A 22864-nucleotide genomic window follows, 5' to 3' on the forward strand; every position below is an offset into this window, starting at 1 on the left:
AAACTTGACAGAGTTCGTATGTTCCCATATAGGAATGTGAAGATTAGAATTATTAAGCAAAAGCAACAGAAATATGAGAGAAATAAAAGACAGAAAAATAGAACAGCACCAGGAGGGAAATGCAGTGAATAGTGAGTTCACCGGTGTTTATTTTTCACATGCTTATATACTTCATCCCAAAATGGGAAGAGAGAGGCAAAAGCCTTTATTTACATAAGGAATACATCAAGTACCCAGCAGGTAACCACCCTCTGGAATACTCTGCCAATCTCCTTGAAGGAACAGGGATAGACTTGAATTCTCTGACCTTTAGTCAAGATGCAGCAGATCCACTACTCAAAATACTAATTAACCACACCTTAGGTCAGGATCTCTTGTTTGTAGTTAAAACTGTTGTCAACAACTTTTAAAAAGCAAAAATAATCTTTAACTCTCTGACATTTAGTTAGGATGGAAAGAACTCATATTTGTGAGCCCTGGCAAGTGAGGAGTGCTGCTTACTGACTTGCTCTTTATAGCTTGCATCTCCTGCTTTTGTTTTTTATAGAACCCACGACTACCAGCGAAGGGATGCCACCACCCACAATGGGCTGAGCCCTCCCTTCTTCCTTCATTGCCTCCTTTTCTTCCTTTCCTGCCTGCTTTACTTTGTTTCCTTGCTTTCCTTTTTTCTTTTATTCTTTCTTATTTTACATTCCAACAAGTTTCCCCTCCACCCTCTCCTTCCATTTCTTCCCCAAAATTCTCCTCCAAGCCTGTTTCAATAAACATCTCCTTCATTTCTGTTCAGAAAGGGGTGTGCCTTCTATAGGTATCAGCAAAACATGGCATATCAAGTTGCAGTAAGACTAAGTACCTATCTTTATATGTAGGCTGGGAAAGGCAATTCAGTATGAGGAATAGATTAATAAGAGCCACCCAAAACATTAGGGACAGACCCTGCTCCAATTGTTAAGCATTCCACAAATAGAACAAGCTACACAACTCTTACATATATGAAAAGGACTTAGGTCCATCTCATGCAGGATCTCTGGTTGTTGATTCAGATTCTGTGAGTTCCTTTGAGCCCAGGATTCTATGGGTTCCTTATGATGAACTTAACATCCTGGCTCATATAATCCTTCCTTTCTATCTTCAACAGGATTTTCAGAGGTTGGCCCAGTGCTGGCCTGTAGGTCTCTGTATCTGCTTCCATCAATTACTAGATGAAGGCTTTCTGATGACTATTGGGGTAGTCACGAATCTGATTACAGGAGATGGCAAATTCAAGTTGTTTCCACTATTGCTAGGATTCTTAGCTGGAGTCCTCTTTGTAGATTCATGGGAGTTCACTTACATCAGGTTTCTACCTGTCCCCCCAAAGCACCTCCTTTCCAGTCATCTCATTCAGTATTCTCCCTTTCCACCCCACCCATCAACCCAATCCTACAAGTTTCCATCCCTACTTGTCCTCAGTCTACCCAGGAAATATCTTCTATTTCCCCTTCCCAGAGAGATCCATGTCTCCCTATTTGTGCTTCTCCTTGTTACATAGCTTCTCTGAGTCTGTAGATTTTAGCATGTTTACCCCTTACATTACAGTTAACATTCAATTATGAGTGACTATATATGATGTTTATCTTTCTGGGTCTGGATTACCTCACTCAGGATTATTTTCTTCTAGTTCTATTTATTTACCTTCAAATTTCTTGATGTCATTATTTTTGACAGTTGAGTAACAGTCCATTGTGGAAATGTACCACATTTTCTTTATACCTTATAAAGTTCAGGAACATCTAGGTGGTTTTCAGGTACTGGATATTACAAATAAAGTTGCTATAAACATAGTTGAACAAATATCACCGTGGTATGATTGAGCATCCTTTTAGTATAAGCCCAGAAGTGGTATTGCTGGGTCTCGAAGTAGATTGATTCCCAATTTTCTGAGAAACCATCATACTGATTTCCATAATGGCTGCACAAGTTTGCACTCCCATCAGCAATGGAGGAGTGTTCTCAGTCTGCATTCTCTCTAGCATAAGCTATCACTGGCGATTTTGATCTTAGCTATTCTGATAGGTGTAAGATAGTGTCTCAGAGTCATTTTGATTTGCATTTCTTTGATGACTAAGGATGCTTAGATTTTTAAAAGTGTTTCTGTGCCATTTGAAACAATTGAGAAGTCTATTGAGCTCTGTTCTCCATTTTTACTTGGATTATTTGCTTTCTTGATGTCTAGTTTCTTGAATTCTTTAAATATTTTGGAGATCAGCTTTCTGTCTGATGTATGCTGCCTTCTTTCTTATTAACAATGTCCTTTGCCTTAGAAAAGCTATTCAGTTTCATGAAGTCCCATTTATTAATTGTTGATCTTAGTGTCATCCTTACTGGTGTCCTGTTCAGGAAGTTTTATCCTGTGCCAGTTTAATAAACTGTAGTGGGCCTATGCCTTCTGTTCTTTCAGCTGGTGTGGACTGTGTCTGGGTCAATAGAGTCTGCTGGAGTTCTGGAGGAAGGGCTGCTTGCCAAATGGTGAGGGTGGTTGTGGCTAGTATAGTCTGTGACTCAGTGGCTGAACTTTTCTTGGGTTGGGGCCCTGAGACCAGTAGCAGCTGAACAAGAGATAGCCTGGAATAGCATTTGCCTAGGGGAGTGTCCCAGGGCACAGTATCCACAGTGACTATAGTTATCTTGACAGATGAGGCACACATTGGTTCTGGTTTGTGTGGCCTGGGGCTGCATAGAGGATGTATTCTGGGGTTGAGGGAGGGTTCAGCAGTGGGGCTTGGACTATATGAGAATGCATAGTCTTGGGGTAGGGCCATGGGGGCAGGGGCAGAATCCAGGTAGGGGTGCAGTTCCACTGGTAGGCAGGTCACTCACCTGTTCTGGCTTGTGTAGTCTGTGTGGAGCATTTTCTTAGCTGAGGTTCCCTTCTTTCACATAACTTATCTTGTGCCAAGTTGACACACAAATATGTAGCACAGTTGTAAGTGAAGAATCAGAATATCTTCAAACTGATATGTTTACTTTAGTGGATATTAGCACTCAGGAGTTATGTGATCATGGTGGTTCAATTTTAGAATGTACACTTTGAACTCAGCCTGGGATCATTACCTCGCATGTGGGCACGTATATGCCTCTGCTTCAACTCCATAATTTATAGAGTGAAGAGGCAGGGAAAAAGAGGGAAAAGGGTGTGTGGTTATGAGGTTATTGAGAAGGTCTGAATGCTTATACTACTTATTAGGCATGTAAACTGCAAGACCTCTAAACACATGATAATTTAATCAAAACTGATAATATAATTCTATAACCATAACCAAATAGAGTATTTTTTCATTTTTTTAATTAATATTTTTTTATTCAGGATCTCATAGCATTGGCTTGTCTTGAACTTTCTAAGTAGACCAGACTGGATTTGAACTAACAGAGATATATCTGCTGGGATACAAGGTCTGCAATACCTAGTGCTTGGCTGTGGTTCACTGCATATGCTTCCATCAGTTATAGAGTCCATTTGAAGAGAGGGAGGAGAGATAATATGAGCAAAGGGGGTCAAGATCAAGATGATAAAATCTACGGAGAATTGAAAGAAGCTCATAGGAGTTCTCGAACTCTAAATGGACAGCTGTGGAGCCTGCATGGGACCAAACTAGAATCTCCGCATGTGGGAGACAGTTGTATAGCTAGGTCTATTTGTGGAAGCCCTGGTAATGAGATCAGGATCTATTCCTGATGCATGAACTGGCTTTTTGGAGCTCATTGCCTATGGTGGGATGCGTTGCTCACTCTCTAAGTGGGTGGGGGTACTCCGTCTTGCCTTAACTGAATGTACCAGGCTTTTTAGAGTCCCAATGGGAGGCATTACCTTTTTGGAGGTGTGGATGGGGATGAGGGGAGGCAGTGGGGAGAGTAAGCATAAGTGGGAGGGGTAATTATGGCTGGAATGTAAAATGAAACATTAAAAAAATAAAAAAGATTTGTGATGCCATGCTACCATGCTGTGTCCAGACAGATTCTTTCATAGAGCTCTCCAAAGCTCTGCTGTATTCTTTCATTTATGCTACACCCTGTTGCTAACAGTTTCGATGCTCCACTCCCTGCCCAATCTAGATAAAAGCCTATACTTTCTTACTGTAAACAACATTGCTAAAAAAAAAAACAAATCTTAAACTCACTATAAAAAATGCATATGAAAGATGAAAAGAGCTAAATTACAGCTTTTGCTTTTACCCCATCAATCTTCCCTATGTCTTTTCTTATCTCGGTTGTACAAAGCAATTCCAATTATATCTTATAAAAACACTAAAAATTTCCTAAGCTTGCAAAATTTTGGTTTTCCTTTCTTTTTGTGTTGTTGTTATATAAACTTCCTCTCCCTCTGTTTACTCAAACGATAATGTGATGCTTTGTCTATAAAGGAAGACTTCTGAATTATTGTAAAGACATTTGCTTTGAGATGATCTTTTTCAGTATAAGGATGGATTTGTACAGATCTTCTGCCCTGCTTTCATACTAAATCCACATTTGTTCAGGGGAGGAGTAATTCCCAGAGTATCAAATGATTGAGAAGTAACTACTGACGGCAGTAGTATTGTGTCCTCTGCAAGTAAGCTGGGCAAGTCCTGCTTTAAATTATAATACAAATTGATAATGTTTTACATTTTGTGATTGATTGTTATATTCTGACTTTTATTTAATGTGCTGAGCTTCTTATTATAACTATCCAAGTAAAAATTATTTATTAATTACTCCATAAGACTCATGAAGATTACATCATTGAGTAATGTTTGATATTGTCCTCAACTATTTGCCCTTGGTGGATGGACATGTTTGATTAAAAGTTTAAATCAGTTTATAATTGTTTCAATGATATTTTACACAGTGGCATAATTATGCCATATATAATTAATAAAGCATATTTATAAATGAACCTTTTACATGTGTCTTAGGTGATTTTTTAACAAAATTCAGATCAACATAGAAGCATTTGTATACAATTTTACTCCCTCTTGAAATGTATTTGTGACACACAGATAGATACTAGGAAGATTAATATGACAATATTTAAGTAAAATTGTTTCATAAATGCTTGTTCTGTTAAAAAGCAGTTCTCTTGAGATCTGAGAATTTTCAAAAGTGACATTAAGAAAATATTGCATGCTGTCACAAATTATCCCAACACCCACTGGGAAATATATAATGTTTAAATAAAGAACTTGGGAAGAAACTATACTAAAATTTTAAAAAAAATATTTTTGTTAGTAATTTAAAAAATATAAACATGGCCAACTTATTCTTCTTAATTGTATTTGATACGATAACATTTGTTTATCTGCTAGCTAAATAGTAATTTCCCATAAGTTTCTCTTCAGGATCCAAATGATTTAATTCTATAAAAAACAGTAATTTCTAGATAAAAAACTATCACCTATATTTTATTATAGTTAGAACAATTTAACTAAAACAGCACTAGTAAGTTCTCTAAAGTTTTTTTTTTATATCTGGTTTGCCCATTCTTGATATTTTGCCTGTATTTTAAATTGCACATTGAACTTTTTAAAATGCCTAAATCATGCCATGTACTCCTCTTGCAATTTCTACTACACCTAGTTAGGAGATTTTTCTATTGCCTCAAGAACATCTTTTATTTCCTCATCCTATATTTAAATATCACTTAAAATTCATTGAATTGATGAGAAAAATCACATCTGCTCCCTCATTATATTACCAAAACATGAATTGAACAGATGATTCTTTCTAAAAATTTATTATTTGAAAATTTCGTGTATGAGCACTGTGTTTAAATAATTCCCTCCCTTCTCCTTCCTCCAACTCCTGAACCTATATTTCTTCTTAAATTCAAATCCTCTTTTTACATAAATATTTATTTTTTAATTTCATTTTACATTTCAATCCCAGTTCTATAGGTCACTGCCAAGATATAAGTGACTCTACTGTCTCCTTGGGACTCTCTTGCCATGCTGTTCATTCACTGTTGTGCATTGTAGGCTTGCAGCATGGTAGAACCACTGATTACTTCTCTTCTTGAAGAGCTCTTTTACTACTATGAGACCTGTTCTTCAGACAAGAGGCATTCATGTTATTGTCAGCAGTATTCTTCATGCTGTGTCCAAAATGTGTCCTATCTTCATCAATAGCATCTTACGTCCAATTACAAGGAGGTAGCCAATGAAAATGGCAATTACCTATATTATTTTAGGGGTCTTTTGGATATATTTTTCCAATAATTTAAAGGATGTGTCCCATGCACTGCTCTGGGGTTTTCATTAAATGGTCTATGGCTTTTGGGAAGAGCACTGTCACCCCAAGTGGCATAATTGCATTTAACACATACACACACATTCTAATATTTTAAGTAAACATTAAATATGATTACCCATGATTTTTTCAAACATTCTTAGTATTATATATCTCTTCTCCCAACTTGTGTCTGGATTAGGATCCCTCACAAGGTAAGTACCTCTCTCTCTTCCTATTTTCCCCATCTCCCCATTAATCCAGCCCTATTCTATTAACACCTCTTGGAGAGCCCCAGCTTGTTTCTTTCTTACTTTCCTTGTATCATTTGTTACTACAGATGATATACTCACATTCAAAAAAAAACCACTGATAGAGAACACAAATGAGAGAAAACATTCAGTATTTGCCTTTCTGTGTCTGTGTTTCCCCAATTAATATAATATTTTCTAGTTTCATCCACTTACCAAGTTTCTTGGTTTCAATTTTCTTTACATCTGAATAGTATTCTATGCTGTGTATGTACCACATATTCACTTTCTATTCACCATTTGAAGTATATTCAGCCTATATACAATTCCTTGCTATTATAAATAAAATGACAATGAATGGATCTGACCCCATATCTGAGAACTCAGGTGTTGAGAACTTTGGAATGTAGAGCTAAGTTGTGTGATGTGCTTTTAGCTTTTTAGAACTATATACACTGATTTCCTCAGGGTCTGTATCATTTTATAATATTTCCAACAGCAAATGAGGGTTCATGTTTCCCCACATCATCATTAGCACTTTTTTCACCTTTTTTTTTCTTGATCTTAACCATTCTGGCAGGGCAAAGATAAAATCTTACACTAGTTTCAATTTGCATTTTCCTTAATTTCTAAGTATATCAATATTTTTGACATAATTCTTAGCCATATTATTTCTTCTTTTGGGAACTCTCTTCAACAGGTGCTTTCTTATTTGTGTTAAAGTATGTGTGAAAGAGTTGGAGATGTGCTTGCTACCTTTGGAAGAAAATTCTTGTAAGTAAAAGAACTCAGAAAAATTAAGGCTTGGTCTCTCCTTGAAATAAGTGTTTAATAAATGTCTTACTTTGGTTTCTATTCCTATGAGAAAAACATGACCACAGAAACTTGGGGGGAAGAAAGGCTTTATTTCAGCTTACAGTTTCTCATAACAGTCCATCATCAAAGGAAGGGCAGGAACTCAAGACAGAAATTGAATGTAAACGGATGGAAATAGAAAACACTATCCTGAGTGAGGTAAGCCAGACCCAAAAAAGAGGAACATGGGATGTACTCACTCATATTTGGTTTCTAGCCATAAATAAAGGACATTGAGCCTATAATTCATGATTCTAGAGAAGCTAAATAAGAAGGTGAACCCAAAGAAAAACATATAGGCATCCTCCTGAATATTAACCTTCATCAGGCGATGAAAGGAGACAGAGACAGAGACCCACATTGGAGCACCGAACTGAAATCCCAAGGTCCAAATCAGGAGCAGAAGGAGAGAGAGCACGAGCAAGGAACTCAGGAACGCGAGGGATGCACTCACACACTGAGACAATGGGATGATCTATTCGGAACTCACCAAGGCCAGCTGGCCTGGGTCTGAAAAAGTATGTGATAAAACCGGACTCGCTGAACATAGCGGACAATGAGGACTACTGAGAACTCAAGAACAATGGCACTGGGTTTTTGATCCTACTGCAGGTATTGGCTTTGTGGGAGCCTAAGCAGTTTGGATGCTCACCTTATTAGACCTGGATGGAGGTGGGTGGTCCTTGGACTAACCCCAGGGCAGGAGACCCTGATTGCTCTTTGGGCTGACGAGGGAGGGGGACTTGATCAGGGGAGGGGGAGGAAAATGGGAGGCGGTGGTGGGAGGAGGCAGAAATCTTTAATAAATAAATAAATAAATAAAAAAGAAAGAAATTGAATGTAAATCCATGGAGTAAGACTGCCTAATGGCTTGCTCCTCATGACTTTCCAGCATTATTTAATATGACTCCCAGGACAAGCTGCCAAGGGATGGCACCACCTAAAATGAGCTGGGCTCTCCCACATCAACTCCCAATCAAAAAAAAAAAAAAATACCTCATAATCTGTGTCCACAGGCTAATCTGGTAGGGGCATGTTCTCATTGAGGTTCACTCTTCCAAAATCATTCTAAGTTGTATCAAGCTGACATGAAACTGGCTACCACATAAAGGCAAATTTTATATTTTTCATTAAAATATTTTTAAAGATGAAATCTAAAATAGTTTAAAAATATTTCTGTAAGTTTATAAATTTTGTTCATCAGAGATTCATAATATGTCTAGTAGAGAGTAAGTATATAAGTTCTATTTTTCTATCAATATGGTTATTGAGATGTTGGTAGTGTTATGGAGGAGAAAAACCAAGTTGGTTCTCTGATGATAAATATAGTTTGGAACCATGGTCCCAACCATTAGCATTACTCATTACACATTACTCATGTGAGAATCATATTGCCCAATTTACTATAAGCAAAATGATAATATTGCCACCTAATCTACCTTCCATGGGAGACGTTGGGAGGCATGAATAGGATGACAAATTTAGAAGTTCAATATAAATGGTGAAAGGATTTTAAAAATAAATATAAGTATTGCCTTGGAAAGATCATGTGTTCACTACCATATATGATGCCAATTCAACCCAAGTCTATCTTACTTTCTCTCCACAGGTTTGCTTTACTATATCACAAACTGAACTGTTCTGTATATGTTTAGTGATGTGATAATCATCTCATCAGTGTCAAGTATTTCTGGTGATGCAGGTATCATTCTTAGCGTTTGTGATCTTTGTGACATAAAGATGTACCATATAAATTTTGAAAGACAGTTGAAAAGAGATACTGGTCTCTCAACTTTTCCAGTGTGTAGACATTTTAAAAATAATACAAGGTTTTGCAAAGAAGAGTATTTATCAGGTTTTGGGGATAGGTTTTCTAACAGAGAATGTTAAAGGAAAACTAGATAAATGTTAGAAAGTTTGACTTGAATCAAACCAGATAAAAAGCCAAAGGAAACCATAGGAGGAAATAGTTGAAAAAGTTTGTCAAATCCTAATGAAAACAAAATTTAGTGCATGTAATTTTTAGTAGAGAAAACAGAAAGAGAGTGTAGAGTAGTAAATGATGTGAATTGAACATTAAGAAACTTTGAGTACAATAAGAAACAGGCAGCCCCAAAATGAGAGTATTGGAGATTAACTTCCTTAACAAAATATTATTGTCTTGAAAAAAGTAGTTAGACTAAAATAATGGCCTAAAGTTGTATTCTGTATTTATAGGCTCATTTATTTGTATTTATTTATATATTTATTTATTGTATTTACTTTTAAAAGAAAACAAACTATCTTTTTATCATTATATATACCAATTCAAGTCACCATTCCCTCCCTTTCTCCAATTTCCTCCACATACCCACCCACCCCAACCCTATTCAAACCTCGGAGAGGGTAAGGCACATTGCTTTGGGGAAGGCCCTCCCTACTATGCATAGGCTGAACAAGGTATTGTCCAAAGAGATTAGGTTTCCAAAAAGCCAGTATAAGCAGTAGGGATCAATCCTGGTGCCACTGTCAGTGGCCCTCCAGTCTGCCGGATCCATGCAACTGTCAACCACATTCAGAGGGACTGGTTTAGTCCCATGCTTGCTCTTTCCCATTCTGCCTGGACTTTTGAAGTTCCCATGAGCTCAGGTAGTTGTTGTCCCCATCATGGTCTTGACCCATTTGCTCAAATTCTCATTTCTCCCACTCTTCAACTTGACTTTGGAAGCTCAGTCCAGTGCTCTGAAGCAGGACAGTTGCTAGATGAAGGTTCGATGGTGATATTTAAGATATTCATCAGTCTGATTACAGGGTAAGTCAAGATCATGCCCCCTCTCCTGCATTACTTAGGATTCTAACAGGGGTCATCCTTGTAGATTTCTGGGAATTTCTCTAAAGCCAGGTTTCTTGCTAGCCCCATAATGGCTGCCTCAATCAAGATATCTCTTTTCTTGCTTTCATTTTTGCCTTCCTCCTTCTCAACTAACCCATTCCCTCAAGTTCTCCTCACCACTCCCCTTCTCCCCTCCTCTTCTCCTTCTATTCTTCTTTCTCCCTCCACCCCCATACTCCCAATTGTTTCAGGCAATCTTGTCTGTTTCCACTTTCCAGGTGGACTTATACATGTTTTTCTTAGGGTTCACCTTATTACTTACTTCTCTAAGATCATGAGCTATAGGCTCAATGTCCTTTGTTAATAGCTAGTATCCACTTATGAGTGTGTATATACCATATTCATCTGTTTGGGTCTGGGTTACCTTACTCAGGATATTGTTTTCTAATCTCATCCATTGCATACAAGATTCACAATGTCATTTTTTACTGCTCAGTAGTATTTTAATATGTAAATGTACCATATTTTCTTTATCCATTCTTTGGTTGAGGGACATCTAGGTTGTTTCCAGGTTCTGAATATTACAAAGAATGCTGCTATGAACAAAGTTGAACAAATGTCTTTGTAGTATGATTTGAGAATCTATTGGGTATATGCCCAAGAGTGGCTTTGCTGGATCTGGAGGTAGGTTGATTCCCAATTTTCGAGAAACTGCCATACTGATTTCCAAAGCTTATACATGTTTGCATTTCCACCAGCAATGGCTGAGTGTTCCCCTTACTCCACATCCTCTCCACCATAAGCTATCATTGTTTTTGATCTTAGTCATTATGGCAGGTGTAAGATGGTATCTCAGAATTGTTTTGATTTACATTTACCTGATGGCTAAGGATGTTGAACATTTCCTTAAGTATCTTTTGGCCATTTGAGAATTTAGCTCTATACCCCATTTTTCAATTTGGTTATTTAGAATTTCAATGTCTATTTTCTTGAGTTCTTTATCTGTTTTGGAGATTAGTCTTTTGTCTGATATGGGGTTGGTGACAATCCTTTCCCATTCAGTAGGCTGCCCTTTTATGTTATTGACTGTGTTCTTTGCTTTACAGAAGCTTCTCAGTTTCAGGAAGTCCCATTTATTTTTTGTTGTTCTCAGTGTCTGTGTTACTGGGCTTATAATTAAGAAGTGGTCTCCTGTGCCCACACATTGAAGACTACTTCCCACTTCCCCTTCTATCAGATTCAGTGTGGTTGATTTATATTGAGGTCTTTCACCCATTTGGACTTGAGTTTTGTGCATGGTGATAGATATGGGTCTATTTTCATTCTTCTACATGTTGACATCCACTTTTGCCAGTACAATTTGTTGAAAATACTTTGCTTTTTCCATTGTATAATTTTAGCTTTTTTTTTTCCAAAAATCAGGTGTTCGTAGGTATGTGGATTAATATCCAGGTCTTTGATCTGATTCCATTGGTCGGTCAACCTTTCTGTTTTTATGCCAGTACCAAGCTGTTTTCATTACTGTAGTTCTGTAATAGAGCTTGATATCAGGGATGGTGATGCCTCTGGAAGTTCCTTTACTGTACAGGATTGTTTTGGCTATCCTGGGTTTTGTTTTGTTTTTCCATATGAAGTTGATTATTGTTCTTTCAAGGTCTAATATGTAAATGTGCCATATTTTCTTTATCCATTCTTTGGTTGAGGGACATCTAGGTTGTTTCCAGGTTCTGAATATTACAAAGAATGCTGCTATGAATTGTGCAACACAATTGTGAAGAATTGTGTTGGGATTTTGATAGGAATTGCATTGAATCTATAGATTGCTTTTGGTAGGATTGCTATTTTTACTATGTTGATTTTACTTATTCAAGAGCATGGAAGATCTTTCCATTTTCTGGTATATTATTCAATTTCTTTCTTCAAAGACTTAAAAATTTTGTCAAATAGGTCTTTGACTTCTTTGATTAGTGTTTCCCCAAGATGTTTTATGTTATTTGTGGCAATTGTGAAAGGTGATGTTACTCTGATTTCCCTCTCAGCTTCTTTATCATTTGTATATAGGAGCGCTACTAATTTTCTGAGTTGATCTTATATCCTGCCACATCACTGAAGGTATTTATCACATGAAAAAAAAGAGAAGAAAGAGTTCTCTGATAGAGTTTTGGGGGATATATACATACATACATACATACATACATACATACATACATACATACATATCACCTGCAAATAATGAAAGTTTGACTTCTTCCTTTCCAATTTTCCAATCTGAATCCCCTTGATTGCCTTTTGTTGTCTTATTGCTATAGCCAAAACTTCAAGAATTATGTTGAAGAGATATGGATAGCAGACAGCCTTGGCTTGTTCCTGATTTTAGTGGAATTCTTTGCATCTCTCCCCCATTTAACTTGATGTCAGCTGTTGGCTTGCTGTATATTATTTTATTATATTTAGATATGTTCCTTGTATCCCTGATCTCTCCAAAACCTTTATCATGAAGGGGTGTTGGATTTTGTTGAATGATTTTTTTCAGCATCTAATGAAATGATCATATAGTTTTTTTTTTTCAGTTTATTTATATGATGGATTACATTAATAGATTTTCATATGAACTGGCCCTGCATCTCTGGGATGAAGCTGACTTGATCATGGAGGATGATTTTTTCATGTATTCTTGGATTCAGTTTGCCAGTATTTTATTGAGTATTTTTTCATCCATGTTAATGAGTGAGATTGATCTGTAATTCTCTTTCTTGGTTGGGTCTTTGTGTGGTTTTGGTATCAGGGTAACTGTAGTTATAGGCTAATTTCTGAAGCACTCCTCTTGACATTTTGTTTCTTGTTTCATTGTCTTCTGCATACCACAAAATCTATTTACATTCCAGTCACAGTTGGTCTTGGGGAATAAAGAAATACTTACATACAAATTCTAAGTAAGACTCACTAAATAATAAAAGAAAGCCTTCTGCTTTTAAATAGACCAACAAGCAGGGGACTCTGTTGCTGCATTACAGACTATAGAAATTTGGGAAATCTTTAAAATGTATTGCTACCTAGTTATGATCCAGTAGGATTACCTTTTCTACTCTGCACAGAAACCTCTTATACACTGCAGTGATTACACAGTCCTCAACACTGGTTACTGGTGTTAGAAGCTCCATCAGCATTTTCAGTGGCAGCTGGATAAAAAGTTTCTATGTTTATCTCAAAAACTATCTCTCATGCCACGGTCGTGTTATGCAGCCTGAAAATACATTCTGAATCAACTCTGAAGAGAAGACAGCTTAAATACTTGACAGCACTTACAGAGTCAAGGCAGGCCATAATTTCTGTTTCAGAAACCATGTGTACAAGCTGATTTTTTTCATCTATAGCAAGAGTTCTAGGGCCAGATTTTTTAAAAAAGCATTTGTGTGTATAAAATGGGTAATTGCACACACAAGCAGACAATTTTGTACGCAATTATCCATTTTGCATACACAATTATATGCTTCTGAGGGTATAACGCATGTACATGAGATTTGGTAAGCCTACTCATTATACCTTCCTTTGACAAATCTAGTCCCCATTGTAGGTTTATTGTACTGAAAAGAAAAATGGGATTCTTTAAAAAAAAAAATCATTGGCAGTATTTCCCCATGGATCATCACTTTTCTTCAACAATCTTTACACCTACTCAATTATCTTCCCAAGAATCCCAACCAAAATCCCTTCATGTATGAATAATAAACATCATTACTATTTTATTTTACAAAATAAGAAATCAAGACACATTATTTGGACTGCTGTAAATATTACGCAGTATCCATTTAAGCAACCCGATAAGAGATTTCACCTGTGAGCTACAATGCCATTCTTAAAGATCAATGAGTGCCTGTGGCATGGGAGGTGTACACAAATAACAACTTTCTTGTTTGAGGTTCAACTAAGTACAAGTTTATTCTCACTTCTTTACTGAGAAAAGGCTTATACTGCTTCCTTCCTCTAGCTTTCGTCTGGTAAAACAGGAAATTTTAATAGGAAGGATTGTTCACCTAGAAAATTCCTATGTTAATTTCAAAAGAAGAGAACAAAATGTTCACTCACTTCACAAAAGCAAATTGTGTCTTTGGGTGTGTAGCCTGTTTCTCAGGAAGTTGATGAAAGGGCCTCATTTGACAGATAACAGCCAGAGTTTTATGGTTACATCTGTGACTTCCTTACAAAATGGAACACAGTCTTCTTAATGACTTTAATATCCCTGAAAGAAGCAACACGTTTTAGAGTAGTAGTAGTTGTTGTATTTACCTTGTGTTGCCCTTTCCAGTTCTTGTTTGACTTGCTGCCTGTCTAGTATGTCATTATACAGTCTGTGGCTGACAGTATTGCAGAGGTAGAAAGCTTATGCTATTTTCAGAGAACAAAAGAACATGATTGCTCTCTGATTGTGCCTGAAACCTATGCATGTGTATATTAAAAATCATCCAGATAATTTGAAGTGAGCTTTTTATTGAACTGTTATTGTCAATTTGTAATGACAGAAATGCAGTAAGAGTGCCAGTAGCAGAAATCCCTGAGTTAGCTGGAGTTTGAAATAGCTTTCAACAGAATGAGTGACCCACCTTTGGGGTACACTATTGATTCTTTATTAAAAAAGAAATGTATTTGCCGTGAGAGGATTTGTGTGTGTGTGTGTGTGTGTGTGTGTGTTTAATTATAATCATACCTGGGTGGGGAAATTTTCTGAAGAACCAATGGTATTGTAACTTCTTTAATAATAACTAAAGCTGAGAAAGGCCTCCAGGAATAAACAGCATGATTCTCATTAGTCTAAATCCTTTCATGATGAGTGTGTTTACTAGGATGCTTAATAATTTGTGTTTCTTTTGCTTCTTGCATTTTAGAATCCCATTGTGCTTTGTAAACATTCCTCTTTTTAGTGCGGTCATCAGAAAGATGTATGTGTGTACATGTGGTTTAAATATACTCCAAATGATTTAAGTCACAGTGGGTCACAAAGTATGGCAGAATCAGATACATCAGCTATTCTTTTTTTTTTAAATTATAAATTGGTTGGTCTATCATCTCATGTTTCTTATTAACTCTTTCTTACATCATACATTATACAATTATTCTTGTCTGTGCTAGCCACATGACTTGCTACCTTATGTCAATGAGGCCCTCTCATCTTGCTTCACCTGCAGCTGGGTGATGACTGCAGACTGACCTTTCCTTTTCCCAGCATTCTCCTGTTCTTGTTGCCCTGCATCTACTTCCCATCTGGCCGCCCCACCTATACTTCTTGCCTGGCTACTGGCCAAACAGTGTTTTAATAAAAATAATACAAGTAACAGAATAAAAGACCATTTTCCCATACCCCCCTCTTTTTCTAAACAATAACTCTGAATCTAATATCCTTTGCTTAGCTTTTTGTCTAACCATTATCCATAACAACTTGTAGCCAACACTCTAAATAAAGAAAAATATCCATAGTCCATTTTTTGGGAACATGGGCATAGTTTTCCAGGACACTTCCTGCTTATTTGGGTCACTGATAAATTTATGGGGATCTTTTGACTCTTAAATCCCCTCATTATTGGAGCAAACTGTGTTTCAGAGTTCTACTGAAGTTGTAGGAGGATCACAGCTATTCTTTTGTGGAATGATTTATCCTAAATATCTATGTGTAACTATAATATAAAAAAATATCCCTCAAGTATGCATTACTGTGAATGACATTGTTAAACTATATAAGCCACAGCCATCCCACAAACATGTTAGACATAAATTGGTTTATAAAACAGAAACATATGTACTTAAGACCTCAGAAAGAACATTTTGGACTCAGTCACATAATTCCAACAATCTAGCAAGCCTCTTTAAATAAGTTTATTAAGTTAGACTTATGTAAAGGAATTTCCTTCAACACAAATAAAGTAGTACTGAACTTTCTGACATCAAAATTTGACCAGAGAGTTTACACTAGCTCATATTAATCTAGGACTTTTAAGTAATTGCTTATTTCTCCCAAGTTTCCTATTATCTTCATACACATCCTAGAGAGGTTTCTCTTCTACAGCAACCATTTTGTTTAGCTGTCTAATGGACCAGACGACTGCAACTAGGATGCCTGAAGGTCATTTACCAAAGTGCAATGTGTCTACTATATTCAGAAATTGAAAATAGCTTTTACAAATCTAAGTTATGGGAGTGAGGGAAGACAGTGTTAGAAATATTAGAAAAATGTATTTTCTTAAAATTATGTAATGTGAAATTTGGAGTTAAGAATTCACACACAGATGTTTTATTTCATACCCAAGTTGTACTTTTGCATGCCAGTAAGCATACAGTTATCTCTTTAGCACATAAATTTGTAATTTTAAGCATATACTACATGCTGAAATATTTATATAGAAGTAGGCCCTAGGAACACATAACTTTTACCCTTGGTGAGCTTTTATAAAAGAATATACAAGATCACATACATATATAGAAATTGAATCCGACTCTTCTGCTCCCCCTATCTTCACCAAATTTCTTTGATATGAGTGGCAATTCCATTTAAAAGAAATTTTCCTTCTGCCCCTCTTTCTACAAGCCATCCATTCCCCAAGCAACAATTTCCACTTGGGCAAGTTTCTCATCCTGCTAATGCCTTGTGCATTTCCCTATTCCTAGCAGTAGTTCTGGCAAGCAGTTTGCTCCTCGAAGCAGCTTCTTTAAGCTTAAAGAAGTTTGAGCTGTTCGCATAAAGAGATTTCTCTCATCCAAGAAAGCATCAAGGAAAGAGCATTCTAAAGGAAATATAAACTCACAAGCAAGCTTACAAAAAGGGCTAGTCTATTTAACTCCAGAAAAGGCAACAGACAATGGCTTCTGGGGTTTGATGACATTGAAATGTCTATGCCCTGAGGATTCCATTTATTTTGGTAATGAAAGCACTGTTTTGAGGCTTCCACACTGTTTGCATTTATCACACCTACCACAGCTTGTTTTAAGATAATATTGTTCTGTTTATGCTAAAATGATCTAATTAAACATTGACTGTAATCTTGGTTGGAAAACTTTGGGGGAATTTTATTCATAATCAGAATTCACCACATAATACCCTCATCAGTGAATGAGAGTAAGACCTTAACCGAAGGCCAAAAACAAATTACCCAATCACCCATCAGACAGCAGAATGAGAAGATTTAGTGTGTATTTAACTGGAACGCATGTATTTTGCAGGCTCACTAGTTGCAAAATCATGTAGAACAAGACATCACCAAACTATTTGAAAATGAAGGGGTAGTTTACTCATTTCTGGGGATTTGGCAGTGTTTCTGAACTAGGAAAAATAGCTCAGGATAACCCCTCTCTTCAAATTCCATATACTAGACAGATTTCAGGATTTTTTTAAATGATGAACAGAAAGTCACCTTTTGCTAAAGGTCCTTGTTCAAAATTATAATTTTATCATGACCATTTGTTGTAGTAGTGGTCTGTTTCTGAGGAGAGAGCAAGGTTGAGAGGCTGTGCATCATTAAGACAGGGATGATGAAAGGATGAGCAAAATAGATTCATCAGCAAACCAATAGAAAAATGAAAGAAAATTAACAGAGTAGAGCATGGGGCAATGAGTGAAAAAAATTGTCTGTAGCCTCTCAATCAAAGACAGATAATATGCCTTCTGACTCAATTAGTTGCATCCCTGCGCCATTCACAGACACTCATTTTTCCCTTGCCATTTATTTTAATTAAACTAAACGAGAGTCCATGTCTTTCAATTTCCATTCACATTTTCTTGGATTTCCTGACCCTAAGACAGAACTTTCTTAATGTCAGCAGCAATACCCTTTGTTATTTAGCTTCCAGTCTGCTCATTTGTAACATATGTAGCGTTAGGCATATCAACAAATTATTTTTTTGTTTTTGAAAAAATATCTGTTTCTTTTCTGCATAATGTATTCAACATTTGACTTTAATAGTGTAAAGTCAAATTTTATTCAGTCTCAAGTGACTTTTTCCTTACTGACAGTCCTGTGAAAATTCTGAAATTGCTTTATCCTGATATCTTGGAATTTTTTTTGGTATCATATATGTTCACTTAGGCCCCTTTGTCACACAGCATCTGAAATAATTATTTTGTATTAACATGTATATAGAAGAATGTTTGTTAAGATGTACAAATTCATTGTCTCCTTTTCCACATTAAATTAATGTCCAAAGCTACTCTTTCTCATAGGGAAATATTCTTCTAGGATACCTATGGTTATCAATTCTTTCAAGGTGTCTTTCTGTCCATGATGTTCATAAACCACCAAGTATAAAGCAATGAAGTTAGAAGTTCAACACCATGGATTTCAAATTATGTCCAAAATATACATAGAAGTGCTATGCATCAGTTTAATGACAACAAATCCAAATGTGCAAGGTAAAACCTCCCATCTGTGCCTAATTCTTCAGCAACTGTTCACAATGCAAATGCTACGGGCTTTTCTAGGTCATTTGGCATTATGGGAGAAACCACTATTCTGACCCCATATGGTGAAGCATCAGTATCTAAACAGATTGGTAGGACTGGGTCATAATGTGCTAAAATCCTTGAAGACATTAGTTGCTATTTAGTCAGTTCAAAACAACTTGACAATTCATTTTTTCAGTGAAATCATTTGCTTTTTGTAATAGTTCTCATGTAAACCTAGTTGATATGTAAAGATTGCTTTAAATTTATTGAAGCAGACAAAACAGAAATAGAAAAGGATACATAAGTCTATATATAGAGAAGTAGTATGTATTTATATGAAAAATATAATGCATATTTTGTACATAATATATAAATTTTGAAAGTATATTCATATTATACTTCAGGGCAAAATTAATCAGCTAAACTTTTAACAATATAACTAGAATTTCTTTCTGAAAATGCACCAAAGTTGATAGATGTTGGAGACACATATTGAATTTGAACATTTACATTGTTTTCAAAATGATTTTTAAATAGCATTAACTCTTCACAGTTCTCTGTAATTCAGGCAGAATGTGCTAATACCCTAAAAGATGGTATATGGGCTTAAGTAGAATTTATTTCAAGAAATGAAATATTAGTAGGACAATAAATATACCTCAGATAAAGAATTAGTCTTAGTTGTTCAATTCCTATAGCTTGGACATGTGTTTAATCACTTATTCATTTATCCATTCATTATTTTTGCCAATATTTTATGCTTAATTTTCACTTATCTTGAGACTTTTTTCTATCTGCTCATTAACATGCTCACAATTTATATCTGCTATAAGGTAGTTAGGACTGGAGAGAGAGCTCAGTGGTTAACAGCTCTTGCTGCTCTTCCAGAGGTCCCAATATTGGTAACCAGTAGACATATCCAGAGGCTTTCCACCTATCACTGCAGTTCCAGGGATACCTAATACTACTGGTCATTGTGGGTAGCTGCAAGCACATGCACATACCCCTTCACCACCTAATTATAACTAAAACTAATAATAATAAATCATAAAGCACAAAATATTTCATATTCATCTCTTTACTTTCTAATTCCCATTATAATTCAAAGTACTACTGGGTTTTTAGAGGAAAGACTGCCCATCAGTAAATTTTATAAAATTTGAATACATTTTATTTACTTCTACAATTCCATTTAGTACTTCCATATATACTTTGGTTAATGGTCCAAATCCCTGTAGAAGCCATGTTATAAGCAGTCACAGGCATTCTTCCAGTGATACACAGTATGTAGATAAATGTGGTAAAAACAAACAAGGAAAGATGTTATGTTCCCTCATAAAAGCTTTACTTTGATATCTTAATGTGCGAAAAATTTTTTGAACAATCTTAAATTGATAAGTTGTTTCTGGAAACTATATATAAGGAAGCAATCTGTGTGTACCTATTTTGTAGCTTATGACAATCAGAAAAGCTGGGTAATTACATCGATGAATATATAAAAATATTGAAATTTTCCAAATAGAAGGTGCTAGAAGGGTATTACAGAGGAGTATTAAAAGCTACTAGAGAGGAGGAAGTCACAGAGTAATAAATAAAAAATTAACAACATTTGGGTTTGTTTCTTGTCTTTTGTTGTAATAATAGGGGCTGCTGCCAAGAAGAAAACAACAGCAGACCAAAAGCAACTTTAAATGTTATAGAATTGTAATTTATTACTTCATAACTTCTTTTTCTCTGTTACTCTTAAAAAACAGAGAAAAGATGCAAGACACATGAATCAAAGGTTCAAAGATTGAAAGACAAAGTTCATTGAAACATGATGTCACCAAAGAACAGAGCCTCAAAATCTATGAGGCAGATCTGTGTGTTATAAAAGATGAAATAAAATGGGCCTGATAGAGCATACCCCAAAATCCCAGCTGACGTAGAGGATGAAGGAAGAGGATTAGGATCTAAAGTTCAAAGCTTGCTTGGGATGCAATGCATTCAAGTCCAACTTGGGCAAGTCAGTGAGAACTGAAGGGGGCAAAACGCTGTATGTTTATATTTAAATAAAACGGAACTAATGTGGCTATGTGGCATGGGCCAAGAAGGCTAATGCTGGCTATTTAGGTAGCTGAGTTAGCAATAAATTACTGACACCAGATGTCTAAAAAAAAAAATATAAAATTAAGCCGTGATACAATTTCTTGTATAGCTATTTCTAGCAAAACACCACTTATATGATTGTTTATAATTATGAACTTCAGTACCTTTCCATGTGCAGTCTGTGCGTGGGTCTGCTTGTGTGCTTGAGTTTGAGTCCCTCAGTTTGTCAGTGAAGGAAATATGTCTTATTTGCCTATGACACCTGCAGTTCTCTAAAATCTTTCAGTCTCTTGTGACTTTTCTCCAGTTCTGGTACCTGAACTTAAACAGATCTTGATAGGCATCCTCCGGAATATTAACCTTCATCAGGCGATGAAAGGAGACAGAGACAGAGACCCACATTGGAGCACCAGACAGAAATCGCAAGGTCCAAATCAGGAGCAGAAGGAGAGAGAGCACGAGCAAGGAACTCAGGACCGCGAGGGGTGCACCCACACACTGAGACAATGGGGATGTTCTATCGGGAACTCACCAAGGCCAGCTGGCCTGGGTCTGAAAAAGCCTGGGTTAAAACCTGTCTCGCTGAACATAGTGGACAATGAGGACTACTGAGAACTCAAGAACAATGGCACTGGGTTTTTGATCCTACTGCACGTATTGGCTTTGTGGGAGCCTAGGCAGTCTGGATGCTCACCTTACTAGGCCTGGATGGAGGTGGGTGGTCCATGGACTTCCCACAGGGCAGGGAAAATTGATTGCTCATTGGGCAGATGAGGGAGGGGGACTTGATTGGGGGATGGGGAGGAAAATGGGAGGCAGTGGCGGGGAAGAATCAGAAATCTTAAATAAATAAAAATTAAAAAAACTAAAAAAAGAATGCTCAAGGATTAGAAAAAAAATAAGTACTATATGCAAATTATTGTTTGTTTTATGTTTTTGTTTCTACTTGATTCTTTACCATCCTGATTTTATTTCAGAGAACATGTTGATCCAACAATGATAAAATAAAATAAATTATCACTCATCACTGAAAAAAAAATAAAAAAGTAAAAAGAGGGCTAGGAATATAACCCAGAAATAAAGCCTTTGCCTGGCATACATTTTTCTCCAGGTTCTGTACTCAGCATCACAAAAATAAAAACAAAAACAGAAGGAAAGTTATCCATAACTTTGTGACTTCTTTGCTTCATTTGCCACAAATTTAGCATAACTAGTAGCATATAAATATATATACAGTCCAGAAAAACTAAAGAATAACTGAATAATATAATCTAATTTATGTTTGAAGAGTATTTCACAAAATAATACACAGTTATTCAAGCACCTATGAACTGTTTCCAATAAGGTAGGCTATTCAAGAATCTATGAACTGTTTTCAATAAGGCAGACTCTATCTTATGTCACAAACATAGATTAAGAAGTTCAAATTAATGTAATCACAAAGTGCATGTCCTACAGTAATAATGGATTCAAACTACAAATTAATAATATAAAAAGGGAGATGTTGAAACAACTAGTAGCTAAATAAGTCATTTCATTTTATATGCTTTTAATTTTTTTTCTTTTTCATTATTTTTATTGAACTATACATTTTTTTCTACCTCCCTGCCCTTCTACCCGCTTCCATGATTCCCACTCTCCCAATTTACTCAGGACATTCTTTTTCTACTTCCTATGTAGATTAGTTGATAAGTCATTTATAAACAATTGATCAGCCAAAAATATTAATGGAATTAAAAATATTGTTACCTGAGTAAAACAAGAATTCATCATAACAATATATGGAACACAACTAATACAGTTCAGCAGGAAATAAATTCACATTAAAGTATGTTATTCTAAATAAAAGAGAAATCTAAAATCTAAGCGTAAGCCTGAAATTGGAGGACAATGAGATGTGGCTCAAGAGTAAAACACTTGCATACTAATGTGCAAGCCCCTGAGAAAAAGAGACAATGAAATAAAAGGAGGAGAATCAATTGATAGCACATGGATGACTAGCAAAAAAAGAAAAATTGATGAAATTGTGAAAACTGGTGAAACAGAGGAAATCAATAAGAGAAATGGTAGTTTTATGAAAAAAAGTCCAAATGTCATCCAACAAAATTAGTAAAGATAGAGGGAGGAGGAGATAGAGCAAAACATAAAGCACAGTTATCAAGGAAAAAATGTTTAGAATACTGCTGC

Source organism: Alexandromys fortis, unplaced genomic scaffold (genome assembly GCF_014885135.2).
Source record: "Alexandromys fortis isolate MF-2015 unplaced genomic scaffold, M_Fortis_MF-2015_v1.1 scaffold_276, whole genome shotgun sequence".
Lineage (NCBI taxonomy): Eukaryota > Metazoa > Chordata > Mammalia > Rodentia > Cricetidae > Alexandromys > Alexandromys fortis.